The sequence below is a fragment of the Sus scrofa genome, chromosome 13 (genome assembly GCF_000003025.6).
Source record: "Sus scrofa isolate TJ Tabasco breed Duroc chromosome 13, Sscrofa11.1, whole genome shotgun sequence".
NCBI lineage: Eukaryota > Metazoa > Chordata > Mammalia > Artiodactyla > Suidae > Sus > Sus scrofa.
Window position 1 is genome coordinate 132,377,712 of NC_010455.5, and position 25,815 is coordinate 132,403,526.

Here is a 25,815-nt window from a genome sequence, read left to right on the forward strand (position 1 = left end):
ACTTTATTCACGAAAAATAACTCCAAATGAAAAATACAGATATGAATGCTTAACAATTACACTTCACACAGAGTACTAACTACCTTAAGATGAGGTATGAATTCTTCATAATCATGTAATACAACAGATAATACAATTGTTGTTTAAAGTAATGAGAGGACACTAAATTAGGCTAATTTAATCAAAGCATTCACATTATTCAAACTAATAATAGTAATTAAAACTAGCATATGTTTTTTAAAACGAGTACGAAATTTTAAAAAGTTGAGCCTTACAAAGAATAAAGCAAAGGTAACTAAACAGCAAAGAATCCCTGGCAACCAAAAAGAAAGGCTTCTACTTTTAGAAATAGTTCAGAAAGATGTTACTGCCCTTCTTTAACACACCATTTTGTTTCAAATGTTTTGTTTGTTTGTTTTAAAGACCACTCAAAAAATGAGCAGAAGATCTAAACAGACAGTTCTCCAAAGAAGACATACAGATGGCCAAAAAACACATGAAAAGATGTTCAACATCACTCATTATTAGAGAAATGCAAATCAAAACCACCATGAGGTACCACCTAACACCAACCAGAATGGCCATCATCCATAAATCTACAAACAATAAGTGCTGAAGAGGGTGTGGAGAAAAAGGAACACTAGTACACTGTTGGTCGGATTGTAAATTGGCACAACCACTGTGGAAAGCAGTATGGAGATTCCTCAGAAAACTAAACTTAGAACTACCATTTGACCAAGAAATCCCACTCCTGGGCATCTATCCAGAGAAAACCATGACTCAAAAAGACACATGTACTCCGATGTTCATTGCAGCACTGTTTGCAATAGCCAAGACATGGAAACAACCTAACTGCCCATCGACAGAGGAGTGGATCAAGAAGATGTGATACATACACACAAAGGAATATTACTCAGCCATTAAAAGGAATGAAATACCAGCAATTTTAGCAGCATGGATGGACCTAGAAATTATCATGCTAAGTGAAGTCAGTCAGACAATGAGACTCCAACATCAAATGCTTTCACTGACATGCACAATCTGAAAAAAGGACAGAATGAACTTCTTTGCAGAACAGATACTGACTCACAGACTTTGAAAAACTTATGGTTTCCAAAGGACACAGTTCAGGGGGTGGGGGGATGAGTTGGGATTGTGGGATGGCAATCCTATAAAATTGGATTGTGGTGATCATTGTACAACTACAAATGTAATAAATTCATTGAGTAATAAAAAAAAGAAAGAAAATTACTTACTTTACTCATATCTCTCTCTCTCTCTCTCTCTCTCTCTCTCTCTCTCTCTCACACACACACACACACACACACACACACAGGCCACTCCTATGGCATATGGAAGTTCCCAGGCTAAGGGTCTAATCAGACCACACAGCAACACTGGATCCTTAACCCACTGAGCAAGGTCAGGGATGGAACCTGAATCCTCATGGATACCAGTCAGGTTCGTTTTCCCTGAGCCACAACGGGAACTCCTCCAATGTATTTTTGTTTGGTTGGTTGGCTGGTTGGTTTTGCTTTTTAGGGCTGCATCCACAGCACATACGGAGGTTCCCAGATTGGGGTCAAATCAGAGCTGTAGCTGCCAGCCTACACCACGGCCACAGCAACACCAGATCCGAGCCACATCTGCAACCTACACCACAGCTCACAGCAACACTGGATCCTTTACCAGCTGAGCAAGGCCAGGGATTGAAGCTGTGCCCTCATGGTTGCTAGTCAGATTCGTTTCTGCTGAGCCACGATGGGAACTCCTCCCATGTATTTTTTAAATTGGCAGACGCTCTTCCTTGTCAAGGGAATAATAAAATTCTAACACTAAATTGTACTTGATATGACCCCTGTAATGCAACATTCCAAAACTGAAAATTTGGAACAAAAACAGTAGCAACTAAAACTTTAAAGATAATATGTTTTTATACTTATGAGTGAAAAATGCCATTCACCTACTTTAAGCCATCTCTCTATTCCATTTTCAGATAACTACTTGATAAGCTAGCAACTCTGTAATACATATTTTTTGAATCAAGCTAAATTTGTTCAGTTGCATAATAGTGGGTGACTAGTCATCCAAAAAGCTATGTTGAACTCTGAAGAAATTCCCAATTAGAGTTAAGAAGAGGAAAACAGCTGAGATATAAGCTCTATTCCTAAAACTACCCACTTAACGTCCATGTTACCTCTCAATCATTTTTATCTGCTTGTGGTTCTACTTCTCTACCTGGTAACAGTTATTGAAAAAATGGTTTTTAATCTTCAAAGTAAGAAAATTATGAATTATAAATTATTCAGTAACGAGATGCCTATTTCACAAAATGACATATTCTAGTATACGGTTCAAGAAAATATGAGGTATTACACTTCATAGAAACAGAAAAGTTTCTCCCCTAACTAAAATTTGTCATTTTCTTCAGCAGTGTTTTTCAAATTATACATTGTTCCCTTAACCTAGAAAATATTTCCCCTTCACATTAATCCTCACTCTCTTCAACTGCCTATATGCTACTCATTACTTAAAACTTAATTCACAAAAGAAAACATATTCGTACAATGATTTTCATTGTTTGAAAATAGGTTGGAAACCTACATATCCAAAAATAGAAAGTAATGTAAATAAATTATCCCATTATGTGAGACAGCAGATTTTAAAATGAGATTGATCTATATATACCGAGATGGAAACATATCCATTATAGACTATCCCATAGAGGGAAAAGAAAGTTATGAAATTATATAGAGTGTGAGCCAAAATTTTGGGGGGAGGAAGCCTTTTGGTACATGCATTAAGGAAAAAAACCTTGCATATATCCATACGAAACATTCACTGAAAAAGATATATATATGCACCCCTATGTTCAATGCAGCACTATTCATAATAGTCAAGACATGGAAACAACTTAAATATCCATGGAGAGATGAATGGATTAAGAAGATGTGCATGCACACAATGGAATACTACTTCACCACAAAAAAAAAGAACAAAATAATGCCATGTGCAGTAAAATGGATGGAACTAGAGACTCATACTAAGTGAAGTAAGTTAGAAAGAGAAAAACAAATATCGTATGATATACTTGTATCTGGAATCTAATATATGGCACAAATGAACCTATCAACAGAAAAGAAACAAACTCATGGACATGGAGAACAGACCTGTGGTTGCCAAGAGGGAGGGGGAGGGACTGGGAGGGACTGGGAGTTTGGTGTTAGTAGATGCAAGCTATTGCATTTGGAATGGATGAGCAATGAGCTTCTGCTGTATATCTCAAAGAACTGTATCTGACCACTTGTGGTGGAACATGATGGAGGATAACATGAAAAAAATAATGTATATATATGTATAACTGGGTTACTTTGCTATACAGCAGAATTTGACAGAACACTGTAAATCAACTGTAATTTAAAAAAATATTTTTAAGAAAAAATCTGGAAGCATATTTACCAACCTGCCAATTTTATATCTGAAGAATGGGTATTGGAGAGAAGAAAGTGAAAATAAGGATTTATACTTTTTTATCTTATACTTCTGGATTTTTTTTTTTTTTTTTTTTTTTTTTTTTTTTTTTTTGCTTTTTAGGGCTGCACCCAAAGCATATGGAAGTTCCCTGGCTGGGGTCGAATCAGAGCAGAGCTGTAGCTGCAGCCACAGCAACAACAAATCCAAGTCGCGTCTGTAACCTACACCACAGCTCACGGCAACCAGGATCCCTGAACCACTGAGTGAGGCCAGGGATCAGACCTGTATCAAACAGAGACTAGTCAGATTTGTTTCTGCTGCACCACAACGGGAACTCCTGAATTGTTTTAATATTTTCAATGACTATGTGTTTTTAAATAATCTTTAAAGCTAATAAAGAAGGAATAGTAGTAAGTTCAGCTATCACCTTCCCAGGAGATAGATCTTCTTGGAACCTTTTCCCCTACCCACTAAGGTGGACTGTGTACAGCATCTCATGCACATCTTATCACTATTCTCTTCTCTCACTACTTTGAGCTTCCAATAGCAGTACAGATACTTAAAATGTTTGCTGAGTCAAGAAAGAAACTCCACAATAGGAGTTCCCGTCGTGGCGCAGTGGTTAACGAAACCGATTAGGAACCATGAGGTTGCGGGTTCGGTCCCTGCCCTTGCTCAGTGGGTTAACGATCCGGCGTTGCCGTGAGCTGTGGTGTAGGTTGCAGACGCGGCTGGGATCCCGCGTTGCTGTGGCTCTGGCGTAGGCCGGTCGCTACAGCTCCGATTCCACCCCTAGCCTGGGAACCTCCATATGCCGAGGGAGCACCCCAAGAAATAGCAACAACAACAAAAGACAAAAGAAGAAAAAAAAAAAAAAGAAACTCCACAATGACTGACCCTGCCAAAATCTTTCTTCAGTTATACTTTCATTTTCATTTAATTTAGCTTGACTCAATCTTCAACTTAGAAAATTAGTTGAAGACCAGCTTAAGATCTGATTTAATCATTGGTTTCTACTAAGCATACAGTTTGATAGAAACTGCATGTACATTACTCAATCTTATTTCATTGTGCAACTCTACTAATTTGTGAAACAAATGCTTTTAAACACCTATCTTTAAATAGATGTAAGAGAAATAAGCAGGAAAATGTGTATTTGCCTGTCATTTTAAAATAAAGCCCTTTGTAATCACACATTCAAAGAATCTGAAATTTTATGATGTAGGTTCTTCAACATTTCACCTTCTTAAAAGAAAAAAAAATCTCTGTTCTTAGTCATCTAAGATGTGTGTGAATACCTGTAGCGGTAAGTAAGTAGCTAGTGTTTACAGCAGCCTGATTAATTGCTGAATATTCCTTAGTACATAAAGAAAAGTATATGGAAAAGATCACGGCCTCAGTTCAAATTCTGCTCCACCACTCACTTACCTAACTCTAAAGTATTTTACCTAAGTTTTTCTCACCAGTAAAGTGAGTAAAGAAATACCTATTTTAAAGAGTTGTAAAGGTTAAATAAGGGATTCTCCATATCACTGACCATAATATATACATACTACAACACAAAGAATACAATCAATAAGAGCTTTATTCTTTCCTTTCTCTTCCCTGCTTTCTGAGATGAGTTTTGCCTATTACTTCCACTCATTAATGCAAGAGAACCATCCTGGAACACGTTTAATTCATAAATGAGTCAGTAAGCAATCTACACAACAATCCAACTACTGAAAGATAATATTACTCCTTTCTAACTCTCTCAAATATTTATTGAGCATATGATTTTTATAAATGTACAAGGCATTAAAGAAGACAGTATTACAGATCCTACCCTCCATAGCTTAAAATGTAATAATAATGACTGGATTTTTTTAAGATTATTAAAATTAAAACATTAAACATACATTAACAATGAAAGAAAACTTACGATTAAGTAGCAAAATGAGAAAAACATAAAATGTTAAAATAAAGGGGGAAAAAAACAGAAGGCAGTCAGCAAAGTCTCAAAGGATTATGAGCAGGGGTCAGCAAATGACAGCCTCTCAGTCAAGTCTGGCCCAAAACCTATTCTCACACAGTCCATGAACTAAATATTGTTTTTGCATTTTTAAATGGTTAGAAAAAATCAAAAGAAGAATATTTAATGACACATGAAAATCATATTAAATTCAAATTCCAATGTCTATAAATAAAGTTTTATGGAAACACAGTCAAGCTCATCCATTTACATACTGTCTATATAAGCTGTCACGCTCTAATGGAAGAGTTGAGTGGCTGAAAGAGAGACCATACGGCTCACACAGCTTAAAATATTTACTATGATTTGGTCCTTTATGGAAACGTTTACTGACTCCTTACTATGAATATCAAATACAAGAACATGGATGAAAATGCTTTTTCATATATATGAACTATATACAAGAAAATAATTTTTAGGACTCAGCTCTAGTTGGCTGTACCCTAATAGGCCCAGATTTCAGGGAAAGAGTAACTTCATTTTTAATAGTAACAACTTCATTCTTTCATCTATTCATGCATCAGTTTTAACGATCAACTCACAAAATAGTTAACTAAAAATAAAAACATGAAACTAGAATAGGAAAAAATGTAGCACAAGTATTAACACTGAGACATTTCTAATCACATGGTGGTTACTTTGGGCTCTGAAATAAGTAAATCTCTATGAAAAGCACAAAAATAGAACTCTTCCCCACCCAGATAATTGCATATCCCTGGTGTAGAAAATAAATTTTTTAAGCCACTGTATTTTACAAGATTATCCATAAAAATAACTAAATAGTATGTGCAGCATGAGCATTTATAAAAGAAAATTATTTGAAAAAAACAGGAAATATGATAAAGAATTATTCTACCCACCCATTTGAGAACCAAAAAAAAAAAGCTTCCACCTCAATTCTGGCAATATTCTTAAAATAGAGTTGATAATCTAAGACTAGGTCACATGATGCTGCAATCTAAAATGCAACTAACAGCATATTCAAGCTCATTTATTAAGTACATAAATACCCTCAAATAATTAAAGACGGATTTGAGCCATAACCACCTCCTAAAGAATTATAAAAGAGATCAAATACTCAAACTATAATGTATGCATTTTGAAACTAACATCTATGTCTTTGTTTTATATAAGAGATATATTCTTAAAAGTTGCATATAAATTGAATAACCAGTTAGATACTCAGAGTAGTTGCCCATACATCTCTATGACCTACCACCCCCAACCAACTCTCTCAGTTCAATGGCTTTATCTATTCTGGGCAATGCTGGGTTAATCTTTGCAAAGAAAGGAAAACAGCAGGATCACAGGTAGCTCACTGACCCAAGAACAGCTCTATAACTCAAAAGGTGGGAAAACTAGATGACCAAAACTCCCCATATTATGAGAAGGCTCCTTCTGGGTTTTTGAGCAGAGAACACAGAGATTGCACACCCTGGAAACTTACTTTTTAAGAGAAATCCCTAATTAGATCATTTTGTAATATGAATGGCCTCCCCTTATCTTGTTCAGTAAGTTCTGAGTCCTTTATAATTGGGTATCTGTAACACTTTTTTATGTTGAGAGGCAATGGAATGGAGTTTTAAAAGACTGCCTTGTTTGAATCCATATTTTACTATTTACTAGTTATGTAACAGTGAACAGGTTTTTTGTGTTTCAATTTCACCTATAAAATGCAGACAATAAAAACCATATCTCCCATAGAGATGTATGAGAATTACATTTTATATATTAAAAAACCTTAGCACAGTGCCTGACACTCAGTAAGTAACCCGTGAATATCAGCTATAATTATCTATATTGTTAAAGAAAACACAATCTCTTTTCATTTTCATTTTATGGGGCCAAAGGGAAAGAAAGCAGTATTAAGAGTAAGCTATCACAGAGTTTCCGTCATGGAGCAGTGGAAACAAATCCAACTAGGAACCAGGAGGTTGTGGGTTCAATCCCTGGCCTTGCTCAGCATGTTAAGGATCCGGCGTTGCCATGAGCTGTGGTGTAGGCTGCAGACGCGGCTTGGATCCCACGTTGCTGTGACTGTGGTATAGGCTGGTGGCAACAGCTCCGATTAGACCCCTAGCCTGGGAACCTCCATATGCTGCAGGTCTGGTCCTAAAAAGACAAAAGACAAAAGACAAAAAAAAAAAAAAAAAAGATTAAGCTACCACATAGTTCCAACAAGAATTTGAAGTGGTTTTTAAAAAGGAACAAAAAAATTACAGTAGGCCTATGATCAGCAAATAAAACAGCAAGTCCAAATTGCTTTAAGAGAAACTACTTCAATACTTTTGCCCTTTTACAAAAATCATATGTTAACACACAATGTCATCTTCTCCTAACTTCTCCATAACTTCAATCTAGGCCACTGCTCTTTATAATATGATAAAATATTATCCGAAAATCTCTTCCAAGGTTATCAAGGTCAGTTCTATCTGACTCCTCTAAGCGCTCACAAACAGAAGAAAATCAACACTGCAATCAGTACCAGGTGGAGTTAAGACCCTGAATATGCATTTATTTCACAATAACAATAAGCCACTTTTTTTTTTTGGCTGTGCCCATAGCATGTAGAAGTTTCCAGGCCAGGGACTAAATCCAAGCTGTTGCAGTGACAACGCTAGATCCTTAACCTAATGCTTCACAAGAGAACTCCAATAAGCCACCTTTATTTAAAAAACAAACAAACAAACAAACAAAAAAAAACTGTCTTTATTTTTGAGAAGTTTCAGTGAAATTAAAAGGACATTTTTTAGGAGTTCCCATCGTGGCACAGCAGAAATGAATCTGACTAGGAACCATGAGGCTGCAGGTTCGATCCCTGGCCTCACTCAGCGAGTCAAGGATCCAGAGCATTGCCATGAGCTGTGGTGTAGGTCCCAGATGTGGCTCAGATCTTGTGTTGCTGTGGCTCTGGCTTAGGCCAGCTACTACAGCTCTGATTAGACCCCTAGCCTGGGAACCTCCATATGCCGTGAGTACAGCCCCAAAAAGACCAAAAAAAAAAAAAAAAAAAAAGGACATTCTCCAAATATTACATAGAAAATATTGTAACTGCTCCTATTCACTCAGATTTGTCAACTTAAGCTAACCTGGCAAGATCCATGGCAAATTCAAGTCTGTAATAGAAAAGACATGGAAGCCAAATTTTAGTCTAATTCTACCAAATAAGTCCCTGAAAGATCACTGAATCTCTCTAGACCTCAGTTCTCTCATCCCATAAAAAGTGAAGGATAGTCTGGATCATTTTTAATACCACTTCCACATCTTCACATTCTTTTATTCTGGAATAAACATTCAAAGGAAAGCTAGAACCTGGATTTGATTATCTTCTCCCAAGCAGGATTTCCTCTAGGCCCTCACTCATGCTTTCAACAGAGTCAGATAAAAAGGAAAAACATATAAGTAAGCCATTAAAACCTCAACAAAATTTATAGTATTAAGTTTCACTCATCCCTTTCAAAAGCCTCCTCTACATACTTCTTAAAAGACAAGATAATAAATAAAGGTGAAAATAGTAGGATTTTTTTAAAGTTTCTTTTTTTCAGCTTAACATTTTAGGGTAAAAACTGTATCTTCTGTTCAAACATGTGTCTTCCGGGTGAGCTTCATTATATTTCATTTTTAAAGATTGTAAACATTATTCTGCCATTCTCAGAGGGTAGTTAAAGGGACATGTACTTCCTCTCCTCTCAAGTTCTCCCCTGTTGATAACAGCAGCAAAGGTAAAACCATTGAGGCCAGAGAAGAGAGTAATTGAAAAGGCAACCAAACCACAGTCCAAGGTCTAGATGTAAGGCACCAGGTCCAAGTGAATGAATACAACACTCTCAAGTCATTACTCAGATGTCAATAATGTCAATAACTTTATGAGTCAAAGCCCATCATAAAAAAAAGAAAAAGGTAACACTCGTAAAATATTATCCAGATCATCCTACACAGAGAACAGGGGGTAGGAGAAGGAGGAAAAGTACAAGGATCTTCTGTTCCTAGGGCTCCAGATTCTTTCTTTAACAGGAGTATGATTTCAATAATCACTTCCAGAATTTGCTCTGCAGAGCAGAGAGGAACTATACACAACCTTGTATTTTTATCATATGCAATGGCAAATACTCACTATTTCCAGGAAACTTTTCTCAGGAAATACTGATAATGCTTTATTTTGATCAGATAAGAAATGATATTTTTTATCACACACACAAAAAACAGTACTAGTTCAGAATGCTCTATTTCCATTTCACCCTCCTCCAACAGGTTGAATTTCTTGTCCAAGGAGTTAGCACAGGTGAAATGGCACTATAATTACAGCAGGAGTTAACACCATTCTAGTGTGCCATAAAAGAAGGTGGTAGAAGAAGAGATGGTCCATCTATTACGTTAGGATCAGTAAATAACATATGACTGGTTAACAGTCCCTTTCAATTTTCACAGTAGAGGATGTAAAGCTAGAATGAAAGCACTAGTCTTCTAAAGAAGGGTAAGGTCACTTTCATGAGAAAAAAAGATTAAGGAAAAAAACAACTACAAACAAAGAATATTGCCTTCAGCTTGGCCCAGAAAAAAAGAAAAAAAAAAAAAAGCTGAAGAGTATTTCTGTCTTGAAATCACAACAAACTCAGGCAGGTGTACTTCCAAAAAAAAAAAAAAAAAAATTAAGTTGACTTTTTATAAAGTCAATCCAGTCCCAAGAGTTCTTATTACTGTAGTAGGTGCTGACGTATAGGAAAATAAGGTAGTGACCATTACTGTTTAAAGGATTAAAATCAAATGTTCAACCAAAGCAGTTAAACCGCAACACTTATTACATTAGTGGAGTGCCACAAGTGATAACTTTAAGGAGACAAAGCTCTGTAAACTTCAAGGTTCATAACGGGGAGGTGGGGGGGGAGGAGATTTCTGTGAGAAAAGAACACTGTGACTGATAATACTGTCAAGATGACTAAGGACTTCAAGTAAGATGGGACTATCAGCAGACTCACAACGAGAGAAAGCAGCAAAATGGTAGAGACATCTAGGGCCAGGCTCAGATAAAATTGTCAACTCTTATGATCAGAGACCTTCCATATTCTTTTGTTTATGACTGTCCCCCCTTCACCCTTTTTAAGAACTAGAAATGGTACTTAAGATACAAGACATCCTGCAAATCAGAGCAGGTAAGTAAGGTAACTACCTACTGGGCCTTTCAAGGTTCCCTCTGTGACATATTATAGGCTACGAGACAAATCACATCTATAAATTTCCCAGTCTCCTCCATTAACAAAAAAAAATCCACTTTAATACACAATAAAAACAATTTTGCCTTACATCTTCTCTGTGTTTTACAATTTGGGTGGAAACTCTGTGCATGATACAGCATTTGTTACGTTAAGAGAAGACTATCAAACAGTAATATGAAATAGTAAACAGAAAAAACACTCTTAGCAGATGCAAAATATTACATTTAGAATGGATAAGCAATGAGGTCCTACTCTATAGCACAGAGAATTATATCCAATCTCTCATGATTAAAATATGATGGACGACAATATGAGAGAGTGTATATGTATGTATAACTGGGTCACTTTTCTACAGAGCAGAAACTGACACAACACTGTAAATCAACTATACATTAATTTACTAATACAATTAATTCTACAATTAATATAAAATTATAAAAATAACAAAAAAGATCAGTGAAAAAGGACTTCTCAGGGTTCCTGTCGTGGCACCGTGGTTAATGAATCTGACTAGGAACCATGAGGTTGCAGGTTCAATCCTTGGCCTCGCTCAGTGGGTTAAGAAACCGGCCAGCATTGCCATGAGCTGTGGTGTAGGTTGCATACGTGGCTCGGATCCCGCGTTGCTGTGGCTCTGGCATAGGCTGGCGGCTACAGCTCTGATTCGACCCCTAGCCTGGGAACCTCCATATGCCATGGGAGCAGCCCAAGAAATGGCAAAAAGACAAAAAATAATAATAATAATAATAAATTTTTTAAAAAGGACCTCTTAGAGAAGGCCGTGGCTGTATGGAATTGCCAACACAGAATATTGTACAGAATTGCTTCAAGATTATTTGTAAACTGTCTCCTACACACCCTTTGAACCAATATAATGTACATTAAATTTAAAAAAAGAAAAAATATTAAGAGGAAATAAGCAACAACCCCAGAATCACAGAATTGAAAAGGAAGAAATCTTAGCAAACTTCTGAATGTCAAAACTGTTTAATCAAAGTAGAGCAGCTGTGTTTAGAAAAGCACTTCACAGAGTATTTTATCTCCATTAAATCCATGCAATTTTACAAGATCTATAAACAGGATGCAGAAAAATATAAATTCAAGAGCCTAATAAACAGGCTCAGAGTTCTACAATGTTCACACCAAAACCATCTTTGGACAGGAAACCTGTGACACTGACCCCTTCTACTCCCCAGTGAAATAAGCACCTCGATACCACCACCTCCTCCACAAAGCACCCTATGCTCATTTCAAATAGTGCACTGGCACGCTAGATGATAATTCATCTATTGGTCTAGATGCCTCAAGAGAGATGCCTTGAGCAGAGTCTATGGTTCCTTTAGCTATATATCCCTAGTTCAGTTGTTAGCAAGTAAAACATCTGTTTACTGGACATATGGAAAGATGCAGCTTTTAAAACAATTATGTAATCTAGGGCCCAGGGCCACTTATGATGATTTAACCTGTATCTCAGTACACATGTATTTATGCGTAACCTTCCGATTCCCTTTACAACTACAATTACAAATTACAGGCTTCAATGATTCCAATCTGCCATTACTCTTCCAGCCTCATATAAGTGTAACTTTAAAGGTCTTTAGAGAAAATAGGAGTTCTTGTCGTGGGTCAGTAGTAATGAACCCGACTAGGATCCATGAGGATGTGGGTTCGATCCCTGGCCCTCGCTCAGTGGGTTAAGGATCCAGTGTTACCTGGAGCTGTGATATAGGCCAGCAGCTACAGCCCCAATTCAATCCCTACCCTGGGAACTTCCATATACTGCAGGTGCAGCCCTAAAAAGACCAAAAAAAAAAAAAAAAGTCTTTAAAGAAAAATAAAAGAAAAAAGTACAAATATAACCACACATACCTCAAAAATAGATTTACAATGAAACAACAAAAAAGTCAGTTATTTCCGCACATAATGAAGAGCCTATACTACCTTTATTGAACCATTGCAAGTCCTATAATTTCAAGTTGAGAGAAACGGGATTTTTTTTTTAATAGTAAAATTCTCTAGAATGTACAATAATACAGGATTTGGAAGGTGGCTTAAACTAAAGAGGACTCCTTCACAGACTGGACGTAGAGTGTGAGTGCATGCATGCACAGGTACACCAGTGAGCAGGCAGATGTGTAATCAAAGATGGATCAAAAGTTTTTGGCTGGAGCAGCCAAAAGGTCAGAGTTGCAACCAACTGAGATGGAGAAGACTATGAGCAGAGCAGGTATGGGGAGAAAAGATCTGGAGCTGTTTTGGACCTGACTCGGAAATACTGATTAGATGTACAAAGTAGTGATATCAAATAAGTGAATAAATATGAAAGTTTGGATTTTAGAATTCTGAGCTAAGGGTACAAATTTAGAATCATGGCACATAGTATTTACAGCCATGCCACTGGACAATATCAAAGCTTTGCATATTAAAATATAAGATTTTTTTATTCATTCAAAAAATATTTCCTTAGCATTTACTGGCTATCAGAAACTATATATAGGACTTAGGATACAGTAATAAACAAAATAAATCTCAACTCTCATGGAATCTAGTGGGCTTAAGACAATAAAGAAATCTAAGTGAGGGTAAGACAACAAACAATATTTGTTAAATATAAACAAATATATACAAATAACAGGTAGTATAAGCACTTTTTTGAAAAAACAGGATAAAAAATACAGTGGTGGAAGGGGGTTTCAAATTTAAATATTTAAGAAAAAAATATTCATGGCTGAAATATACTGAAGAATGGAAAGAAATTGCTTCAACCATATAAATAGTGAAGAAAATAGCTGAATAAATGTTTTATTATATTCCATAGAGGGGAGTTCTGCATAAACTTAGACCTTAAAGCACTAAAACTTTGTTCTTTTCATAACTATTTATTGATTTAAATTTCTAGTGAAGTATTAATCAACTTAAAATTTTATTGATTGGAGTTCCCGTCATGCCTCAGTGGTTAACGAATCTGACTAGGAACCATGAGGATGAGGGTTCAATCCCTGGCCTTGCTCAGTGCATTACGGATCCTGCATTGCTGCTGCTGTGGTGTAGGCCAGCAGCAACAGCTCTGATTAGACCCCTAGCCTGGGAACCTCCATATGCCGCAGGAGTGGCCCTAGAAAAGGAAAAAAAAAAAAAAAAAAAAAAAAAAATTTACTGATTGGAACTATTTATTGATTTAAAATTTTACTGATTTTACCTTATTTGGTGGGTAACACCACCACTTGATTTACTATCTTAGGACACAAATCAATTAATTAGAAAGTATAGTCCACAAACAAGAATGCCTGATGTCTAAGTAAAAGTAAATATGGCTTTCCATGCCCAGGATCTGTTTCTGTTTTGTAAAGAGGTTCATTTGTGCCATATTTTAGATTACACATGTAAGTGATAACTTAGATATCTGTCTTTCTCTTTCTGACTTACTTCACTTAATATGAGAATCTCTAGCTGCATTCATGTTGCTGCAAATGGCATTATTCTTTTTATGGCTGAGCAGTATTCCATTACACATATGTAACACATCTTCTTAATCCATTTATCTGTCAGTGGACATTTAAGTTGTTTCCATGTCTTGGCTATTGTGAACAGTGCTGCAATGAACACAAAGATGCATGTATCTTTTCGAATGAAAGTTTGGTCCAGATATATAGCCAGGAGTGAGACTGCTGGATCATACGGTGGGGGGGGGGGGGGGTGGAGAGTTTGGGGTTGGTAGATGCAAAATATTACATTTAGAATACATAAGCAATGAGGTCTTACTGTACAGCACAAGGAACTATATCCAGTCTCTTGGGGTAGAATATGATGGAAGATAGTATGAGAAAAAGAATGAATATATACGTATGACTAGGTCACTATGCTACACAGCAGAAACTGACACAACACTGTAAATCAACTATACTGTATAAAAGAAAACCCAGAGAATATTATCATCGTTCTATATTTTAACCCCCCAATCAATAAAAAATATTGGGTTCATGTATTTCAAAAAAAAAGTAAATACCGCTTAAAAGAATAAAAAGACAAACCATAAGCTGAGAGAAAATATGTGCAAAATATACAACTGGTAAAAGACTGTTATTCAAAATATACAAAGAACTCTTAAAACTCAACAATGAGCAAACAAACAGCCCAATTTAAAAAATGGGCCTTAGGAGTTCCCATCGTGGCTCAGCGGAAAAGAATCCGACAAGGAAACATGAGGTCGCGGCTTCGATCCCTGGCCTTACTCAGTGGATTAAGGAGCCGATGTTGCTGTGAGCTGTGGTCGCAGGTGCAGCTCAGATCTGGTGTTGCTATGGCTGTGGTGCAGGCCAGCAGCTACAGCTCTGATTAAACCCCTAGCCTAGGAACCTCCGTATGCCGCAGGTGCCACCCTCAAAAAGACAAAAAAAAAAAAAAAAAAAAAAAATGGGCCTTAAAGGGGGTTCCCTTGTGGCACAGTGGGTTAAGGATCCAGCATTTATCATTACAGTGGCTCAGGTTGCTGCTGAGGCATGGGTTCAATCCTTGGCCCAGGAACTTCCATGTACTGTGGGTGTGTATGCAGCAAAAAAAAAGAGCCTAAGATCTGGACATCCCACTAAATAAGATATACGGGTGACAAATAAACATTTGAAAAGATGCGCCATATCGTATGTGATGAGAGAAATGCAAATTAAAACAATAATGGGGAGAGGAGAACAAGATCAGGGTAAGAGATTAAGAGATACAAACTACTATATATAAAATAAATAAGCTACAAGGATATACTGTATAGCACAAGGAATACAGCCAATATTTGAAGTAACTATAAATAGAATACAATCTTTAAAAATCATGAGTCACTGTGTTGTACACTTGATACTTATATAATAGTGTAAATCGATTATACCTCAATTAATTACTTAATTTTTAAAAAACAACAGCAAGATACAACTACACACCTATTACAATGGCCAAACTCCAGAATACTAACAACACCAAATCCGGTGAAAGGTACAGCACAGGAACTATCAATCACTATTCTCAGGAATGCAATTGGCAAAGCCACTTTAGGAGCCAGTTCAGGAGTTTGTTTTCATAAAACTAAGCATACTCTTAGAATACACAGCATACAATCCAGCAACTGTGCTCCTTGGTATTTACCCAAATGAGCAGAAACCTTAAGTCCACACAAAAACCTGCACACTGATGTATACAGCAGCTTTATTCATAACTGCCAAAACCTGGAAGCAACGAAGATGTCCTTCAGTAGGTGAATGGAAAAATAAACTGCAGTATATCCAAATGATGGAACATTATTCAGTGCTAAAAAGGAATGAGATACCAAACCAGGAAAAGACATGAAACTTAAGTGCATATTACTAAGTGAAAGAAGTCACTGTGAAAAGGTTACATACTGTATGATTTCAACAATATGACATTCTGGAAAAGACAAAACTATGGAGACATTAAAAAGATTAGTGGTTGACAGGGATTAAGGGGGAGGGAGGGATGAATCAGCAGAGCAGAGAGAATATTCAGGGCAGCAAAACTATTCTGTATATCACTATCATGGTGGGTGCATTTGTCAAAACCCACGGAGCGAACAACACTGAGAGTGAACCCTAATGTAATCTACAGGTTTGGGCAATAATGATGTATCAGTGTAGGTTTTTTGATTGTGACAGAGGTACCTCTCTGGTGCCTGATGTCAACAGTGGGGGAGGTATATGGAGGCAGGGGGTTATGGGAGCTCTCTGTACTTTCTGCTCAAGTTTGCTGTGAACCCAAAACTAGTCTAAAAAATAAAGTTTATTTAAAAATGCATTTGCTGATGTCTGTATCATCAGCATTTATAACTCTTATTTTGTTTTGGTTTTGCTTTTTAGGGCCGCACCCATGGCATATGGGGGTTCCCAGTCTAGGGGGTCGAATCTGAGCTACAACTGCCAGCCTACACCAAAGCTGACAGCAATGCCGGATCCTTAATCCACTGAGCAAGGCCAGGGATTGAAGCCACAACCTCATGGTTCCTAGTCGGATTCGTTTCTGCTTCGCCACAACAGAAACTCCAGCATTTATAACTTTAAAATATTTTCGAATATACGACCATTCAATACCATGGATTTGATAAATTTTCTATGTATAAAATATAAAAGTAACTTTCTTTAAAAAATAATATAGATATATACATTCGAAATAAGCGGTAAATGAAGCAGTAAATTTTTAAAAGTCTCAAGTCACAGAAGATAAAGTTTTAGAGTTTTAAAAAATTAAAAAGTGAAAATCCACAGATTGGAAGGAGAGATTTTCACTGATAACAGATTAGTACATCTGTTCAAAAATTCCACAAATCAGAAAGAAAAGGTCAAACAGTAGGGCAAAACACAAACAGAAATCATGAGTGGACAACTGACACAAAAGAGATGCTCCACCTCACAGGCAGTTAAGAAACAAATTTAAAATCATGAGATACTATTTCACAACCATCAGACTGGCAAAAATGTTAAAGTCTGACAATACCTAACAATAGGAGAGGATATGAAACAGACAGGCTCATGCATAACTAGAAGGAGTATATACTGATAAAACCCCTCTATAAAGCAATCTGTCAACATCAGGTAAAATTCCACCTGGTAGTTTCACCCCCAGCTCTCACATGTGCAGAGACATGCACAGGAACTCCACAGTAACACTAATTATGAACATAGCACTGAGAAAGATAGGTAACAAATGTCTATCCACAGAAAACGGGATAAGTACAATTAAGTATTTTCTTACAATGGATTTCAAAACACCATGAAAACTGTGCAAATAAATAAACTAAGAGTCCCCATCGTGGCTCAGCAGAAACGAATCTGACTAGTATCCATGAGAACACAGGTTTGATCGCTGGCCTCGCTCAGTGGGTGAAGGTTCTGGCATTGCTGTGGCTGTGGTGTAGGCCAGCAGCTATAGCTGTGATTTGACCACCAGCCTGTGAACTTCCATATTCAGTACCTTTGGCCCCCAAAAGCAAAAATGTGATCAAGATACATCAACCTCCTACCTAATATTTTTCGATGGTTCGCTACTATCCTTAATGTGATTCAAAAGGCCCATAATGTGGCCCTTACTTGTGTCTCCATCCTCACCATTCTACATGATGGCACTGGCAGCTCTCTGCCTGAAGCCCTTCTCCTTCTTAAACTCTTCACCTTGGTAATTCCCCATTTGTCCTTCATCTGTCAGTTGAAAGATTCCTAATTTTAGGAAGTTTTACTTGCCCATGCACAATAGAGATCTTTCTTATCTGCTCTTAAGATTCAATTCAATTGTGTCACTTAACACACTGTAATTTAAGCATCCATTTGCTCCATGAGTTAGAAACTGAATCTCCTCACCAGCAAAAAGCTCCAAAACCTAGTTTAAAGGATTAACTTTCTTTAAAAAGCAAGAAACTGCAATTTCATGCAATTTGCAATTAACTTGCTCTTGGGTGGTTGCTTAGTCTGCCTGAAACCCATCTTAAAGATTCTTTTTAATAAACTCTCAACAATCAAAGAGATAAGCAAGAAGTTTAGATAAGAACATTCATTCCTGGAGTTCCCACTGTGACACAGTGGGTTAAAGATCCAAGTTGTCTCTGTAGCAGCTCAGGTCACTGCTGAGGGGCAGGTTCAATCCCTGGCCAGTGCAGTAGGTTAAGGATCCCAAGTTGCTGCAACTGTGACATAGGTCACAGCTGCAACTCAGATTTGATCCCTGATCCAGGAACTTCCATATGTTGCAGGTATAGCAAAAGAAAAAGGAGGGGGGGGGACATTCATTCCTGTAAAAATGTTTGCAGGGAATATTCTCACACACACACACAGGGCTATTCAAAATACTGAAAACATTATGTAACATGGAGATACTTGCAATAGACTATTAAGTGAAAAAAGCCTCAAGGAAATTTCTAAAAGTAGAATTGCTAAAATAAATGTTTTATGAGTATAAATATTTTAAAGGCTTTTGTTGTTGTTGTTACACAGTGATACACAGCCTCCCACAAAGTCTAATCAATTTACATTCCTACCAACTATATATGCGTATACTCAAATCTTTGTCAATTGAAAGACTTTAAATAATGCTATCTTAATGCAGACTTATTACCATTTATTTAATTTTAAAAAGTGAGTAACTTTTAGGTTTCCTAGCCACCTGCAATTTCTTTTCTATTTATGATATTAGCCTATTTTATTTTTTTAACCACTTTTAGCTGAAGTACAGTTAATTTACAATATTGTGTTTGGGTTTTTTTTTTTTCTATTTAGGTCTGAAACCTGTTCCCAGTCTAGGGGTCAAATAGGAGCTGCAGCTGAGGCCTACACCACAGCCACAGCAACATAACATCCAAGCTGCAGCTGCAACTTACACCACAGCTTACAGCAATGCCAGATCCTTAACCCACTGAGAGAGGCTAGGAATCGAACGTGTGTCCTCAAAGAGACTATGCTGGTCCTTAACCTGCTGAGCCACAATGGGAACTCCTAATTTACAATACTGTATTAATTTCAGGGGTACAGTAAAGTGATTCAGTTATATATACATACATATATTCAGATTTTTTTCCATTATAAGATATTGAATAGTTTCCTGGCCTATATAGTAGTAGGTCTTTGCTGTTTATTTTATATATAGTAGTGTGTGTGTGTTAATCCCAAACTCCCAATTTATCTCCCCCTCCCAATATCCCCTTTGGTAACCATAAATTTGTCTTCTATGTCTGTGAGCCTACTTTCATTTTGTAAAAAGGTTCCTTTCTATCGTTCTTTTAGATTTCACATGTAAGTGATATGGTATTTTTCTTTCTCTGACTTATTTCAATTAATATGATAATTTCTAGGTCCACCCGTGTTGCTAAAAATGACATTATCTCATTCTTTTTTTTATGGCTGAGTTGATACTAGCCTATTTTCTACTGACGCACATTTGCAATTAAAAACTTTAACAGCTTTACTGAGATATAATTCAAATATCATAATCATTTAAAATATACAATTAGGAGTTTCCTGGTGGTCTAGTGGTTAAGGACTCCACACTGTCACTGCTGTGGCTCAGGTCACTGCTGTGGGGTAGGTTCCATCCCTGACCCAGGAACTTCTTCACATCATGTACACTGCCAAAAAAATATTTAAATGTACAAATCAATCTTTTTTTAGTATATTCACAGAGTTGTGTACCCATCAACACTAATTTTAGAATATTTTTCATCACCCCAAAAGAAACCCCATGCTCATTAGCAGTCACTTCCCATTCCTGCTTCCCCTGCTCCCTGGCCTGGGCAACCACTGATCTACTTTCCATCTCCACAGACTGGTCTATTCTGGACACTTCACATAAATGGAACTGAAAAAAGACTTTTTTTCCCCCAGGATATTATTCTGAACGTATTTGAATGGCCTTGGATGAGAAGACAGGGAAGAACTGTTACATTAGAGTCTACTCTCACAGATCAGAAGTTGACAGAGACATTTTCAGATATCCAAGCTAGGTGTTATGTTTCCAATTTTTAATTACAGATTACTTGCATTTCCAACCACATTCTTGAGTCCAGTTAAATACATCTGTATCAGGTCTAATCTAAAGAGAATACAGATTAGCAGAGGCATTCCTATGACCCAGTAGAAATATATTCAACTCAGGAACAGCTAGACAGAAGAGAATGGGCAAGATATGTGGGAAGGGGCACAGCATGCCACTCTCTCCTAAACAGCCCTGTGTTCACCAATCCAGTAGCTCCTGCAAGACACTTCAAAGAACTCCCTAAATATAAAGGAGTTGAAACTTACTTCACATATTCCAAATATTTTCCCATCTTCCATTTATGGAGGGGAAGTTAGTATTTTTATATAGTCAAATCTATTTAAGGCTTTTGTCTTTTGTGTCATGCTTAGAAAAACTGTCCTGATCATAAATTAATATATATCTCATCTATATTTTCCATTAGTACATTCACAACTTCAATTTTAACTGCAAAATCACCACTCCACCTAAATTTATTCTGGAGAATTATATGTACCCTACCTTGTTTTTTGCCAAGTAGTGAGCCAGTTGTTTCTCTTTATTTCTCAGATAACTATTTTGCATAAATTTAAAATATCACCTTAATCATACTCTAAACTCTTATATACATTTGAGTTTGTATCAGAACTTTTAAAAATTCTGTTCCTTTTCATCTGTCAGTTCAAAACACATCACTATTTTAATCTTGGTACTCTAATATTGCTCTTATTTTCCAAAATTTTCTTGGCTAGTCACAAACATTCGTTCTTACATTTAAATTTATTTAAATCTAGAAATTTAAATTTATAGGAAAAATTTATACTTTTACAATGTTGAGTCTTCAAGCAACAGATATGATTCCTTAGTCATATTTTCCCTTTCTGTCATCAAGTTTTTCGTTGTTGTATAAAGTCCCACATATTTTTTGTTGACTTCATTTCTATTCATTTTATGTATTTTTTTTCATTAACTTGAGTGAGATCTCCCCAAACCTGTCTTTACTTCAATCTGCTTAATCTGGATACAGGAAAGGTCCTAACTTTAATGCATAAACATGTTCAAAGTCCTTTTTGAATTTTCTGTTTGTGTTTGTTTTATCTTTTTGTCTTTTTTTTTAGGGCTGCACCCATGGCATATGGAGGTTCCCAGGCTAGGGGTCAAATCGGAGCTCTAGCTGCCAGACTACGCCACAGCCACAGCAACTCGGGATCCAAGCCACGTCTTCGACCTACACCACAGCTCACAGCAATGCTGGATCCTTAACCCAATGAGTGAGGCCAGGGATTGAACCTGCAACCTCATGGTTACTAGTCGGGTTCATTAACCACTGAGCTCTGATGGGAACTCCCCTTTTTGAATTGTTTTATTCGTTTTTCATTATATCTGCCTTATACTAATCAAATCTAAACATTATAAGCTGAAAAAAATTATGATCAGAAAATGTATGAGATTCAGAGTAACATTTACACATGATTCCAGACACTGTTCTACAATGTATACTACCTAGCCATTCCTTTAAGAGCAGTGTACACTGTTCTGTACGTTACTTTTTTCAAGCGTTTCACTTTTGTAGCTTACTTTTTTTTTTTTTTTGAGGGTGTTAAAAACAGAATAATCTTATTTTATAATGCAAAAGCTAAGAAAGAGAGAAAACAGATTTATCTCTGGCTATATTCAACAAGCTAAATTTCTCAAAAAAGATCAGAGAAATAAGCAGCAGAAAGGAATTACACAGCCATAACTTGGGAGAAGAGGACCATCGATGGATGTACAAGGAATAGAATGCTGTTCTACTCAGAATCCATCTGACATAGCTTTCAATCTAAAAATGTGACTTAACCACGTAACTGTTGAATGTGTCTCACAGGAGCTCCCGTTGTGACTCAGTGATTAACAAAACCGACTAGCATCCATGAGAGCGAGGATTGAGGATTCCATCCCTGCCCTCACTCAGTGGGTTAAGGATCCAGCTTTGCCGTGAGCTGTGGTATAGGTCACAGACGCAGCTCAGATCCCTCTTTGCTGTGGCTGTGGTGTAGGCCAGGAGCTACAGCTCTGAATGGACCCCTGGCCTGGGAACCTCCATATGCCTCAGGTGCAGCCCTAAAAGACAAAAAAATAATAATAAAATAAAATAAAAATAAAAATAAATGTGTCTCACAAACTAACATGTATTTGTTTTCCAGGGGGTGGGGGGAGGACTTATTGTCATGCCACAAAACCATATCCTTGTTTAAGAGGAATCTCACTAAGTCTGGAATAAGATATGATAGAAAAACCATGAAAATCTTTTTAGTGGTGAACCACTCAGAATGATTTCACCTTCATAAAGAGGGTGACTATGGTGCTCTTCCTTCTCTTAGGCATTTGGTTATGTTGTCAAGACTCAAGATCAAAATAAATGGCCTCCTAATTATATTGATCACAATAAATCTTACTATACCAATGGCTTCCTGGTGATTAAGACTGTTAAAGGCTGACTAGCACTAGCATAGGCTGGGCAAAAAGACAGCATTGCATCCTATTGCTTTTCTTCCTGTTTACTCTGACAACATTCTTTTATGTCCTTAATGTTTCACTTGACCCCACAGTCAGGTCTATGTCAGAGGACATACTACCTCTTAACACAGGCAATGTACTGAAAATCTCCTTTTTCATTATTCGAATTATATTTTTGCAGCCTATACTGTTACAACAAATAAAAAAAAGAGCAGGAAAAAACATAAAATTAAGCAATTAGCCTGTGGCGTAAGTAAATTTTTCAGTACAACAGTCATTTCTGATCAATTACTTTGATAACTCCCTACTGCATGACAAAGGAGAGAATAAAACGATTAATAAATGAGACTTTTACTAAATGTAGTCCCCATTCCCACATTACCTATTATTCTAGCAGTAATAACTAATTATGGGAGGCAGAGGTAGGGGGTACACATTCCTTAGCAGAAATCAAATCTTAAAATTTCCAGACAACCCGGACAACAAAATGGAGTGTGTATAATCTGCGTTCTAATCCTTATTGTCATTAATTTGCTATGTTATATTGGCCAGTCACTTCAAATATGACTTATTCATTACCTATAAAACCCAAATAGGAGTTCCCACTGTGATGCAACAGGATCAGCAGCATCTCAGGAGCACTGGGATACAGGTTCAATTCTCAGCCTGGCCCAGTGAGTTAAGGATCCAGCATTGTTGCAATTGCAGCTTAGGTCACAACTGCAGCTCTGATCTGATCCCTGGCCTGGGTAACTCCATGTGCTGTGGGGCAGCCAAAAGAAAAAGAAAAAAACAAAACTCCAAATAATATAACGACCTGACTTCTCCCAAAGGGGCTCTGAGAATCCTAAAATCTCTGAATCAGGGGAGATCAAAGATAACCCATTCTAATTGTTCCAAAAATAAAGAAATTAGAAATTCAATACAGAAATACAGAATTGTTTCAAAAATATAGAAAACAAATGAATTCCACTAAAGCACCTGAAAGGAAATAAATAAAAAAGAATAAAACAATAAATATTAAGAATAATTATTACAAAGAAATACATTCTACAGAAATTTAGTGAAGATGGAAGTCGGTGAGGGAATGAAGAGATGACTGTTTTAACAAGGAGAGTTGACCACTTTAAAAATAAAGTTGTAAGAGCATGATTATTTCTTTCCCTGATGTTTACAAACATTAACAAAAAGTAAAAAATTATGCAGTTCCCGCTGTGGAACAGTGGGTTAAGGATTCTGTGTTGCCACAGCTGTGGGGAACGTCACAGCTGCAGCGGAGATTCGATCCCTGGCCTGGGAACTTCTATATGCCATGGGTGCAGACAAAAAACAAGTAAATAATTATTATACAAAACTTCGCCTACTACAAAACTAGGGAATGGCTGCAATTCCATACCACAGTATACATCCAATACTATGAAATCTGGACAAAATGAATAGTGGAGCTCCCACAATTTCAGAATCTTAAGTATAGATTTTTAAATTAAAACAGAGTTCAGAAAAGTCCTATTAACAAGCTATAACATGATACCCAAATAAACCACTGTCTCAGTCTTAGCTGAGTCTTATCTACCAAGTACTTATTTCCACTATCCAAAAAGAAGTGCTAGACCACACAGACAAGATCTGCAAAGGAAGTGGCAAAAAAAAAAAAAAAAAAAAAAAAAAAATGTAGTCTCACAATACTTAGCTGATCACCCTCCTACAGATATTTTTTAAAAGGGTGGAGGTAGGGAGGATCTGAAGAGATCTAAAGAGGAGATGGAAACTGGGAGGAGAGATTTAGAGTAAGCTATCAATAACACTTTCAAATCAAGAGAGGGATGGACTGGTGTTTTCCCCTACCTCTCACCTAACAAGGAGGGTTTTAGGGATACCATTCTGAAAAGTGGGTGTCTGTCTTTTGGAGCTTAGGGACTCTGTGGACTGGTTTTATCTGACTTCTACCTGAGAAATCTAAAAACTAGCATTTAATTAGATCCATTAGAATAGGAGACTACAATTGCAGTAGCACTGTTGCTGATTACAGGCCAAGGTGAGTGTTTCCCATGTAAAAAATGTGAACCACTTGAAAAGGCACTTAAGAGTTGTCTTGGGCTTGTTTTATATCCTAGAATGAGGAAAACTTTGCAGAGGCTAAACTATCCACCGGATGCTAAGGACAGAAATACTGTAAATAACCAGTATAACAAGAAGCACTGGCCTTTGTGTGACAAGAGAAAAGCAGTTAGAGATCCACAATGACAAATTAGGAAGTAACAGTAATAACATTCTCTAGGTTAGTTTCTTTTTTAAACAGATTTATTGAGGTATAACAGACAGTACACACATTTTAAATGTACAATTTGATCTATACACACACATCTATGAAACCATCACCACAATCAATATAATAAACATATCTATCACCCCCAAAACTTCCTCATGCCCCTCTGTAATTTCTGCCTCCTGCCCCTCCCCTCCCTAAGGACATTCCATAGTTTTATTTTTTTTGACCTTATTTTTTAATGATTTTTATTTTTTCCATCATAACTGGTTTACAGTGTTCTGTCAATTTTCTACTGTACAGCAAGGTGACCCAGTCACACATACATACATTCTTTTTCTCATATTATCTTGCTCCATCGTAAGTGACTAGATACAGTTCCCAGTGCTATATACAGCAGGATCTCATTGTTTATCCATTCCAAAGGCAATAGTTTGCATCTGTCAACCCCAAATTCCAAGTCTATCCCACTCCCTCCCCCTCCAAAATTTCCAAGAACTTAAATAAATTAATATAACATGTACTCTTTGACCTGGGCTCTTTTAATCAGCATGCCTATTCTGAGATGCATTCAAGTTGTTGGATGTATCAATAGTTCATTCCTTTTTGTTACTGAGTAATAATTTAAGGATATACCAGTTTATCCACTCACTTATTGATGGATATTTGGGTTGTTTCTAATTTTCAGCTAATACAAATAAAGGTGCTATAAACATTCATGCTCAAGTCTGTTTTTCGGATCTATGTTTTCTTTTCCCATAGATAAATGCTTAGAAGTGAAAGAGTTGCATCATAGTACGTTAACCTTTTAAGAAACTACCAAATTGCTTTTCAGGGTGGTTTTGTCATTTTACATATCC

General features: G+C 36.7%; 1 protein-coding gene across 10 annotated transcripts in view; it reads right to left on the reverse strand.

The window, feature by feature from the left end:
* ACAP2 (ArfGAP with coiled-coil, ankyrin repeat and PH domains 2) overlaps positions 1–25,815 on the reverse strand; it is a 157,214-nt gene that overhangs the window by 103,483 nt on the left and 27,916 nt on the right. The gene's annotated exons all lie outside the window — the stretch shown is intronic.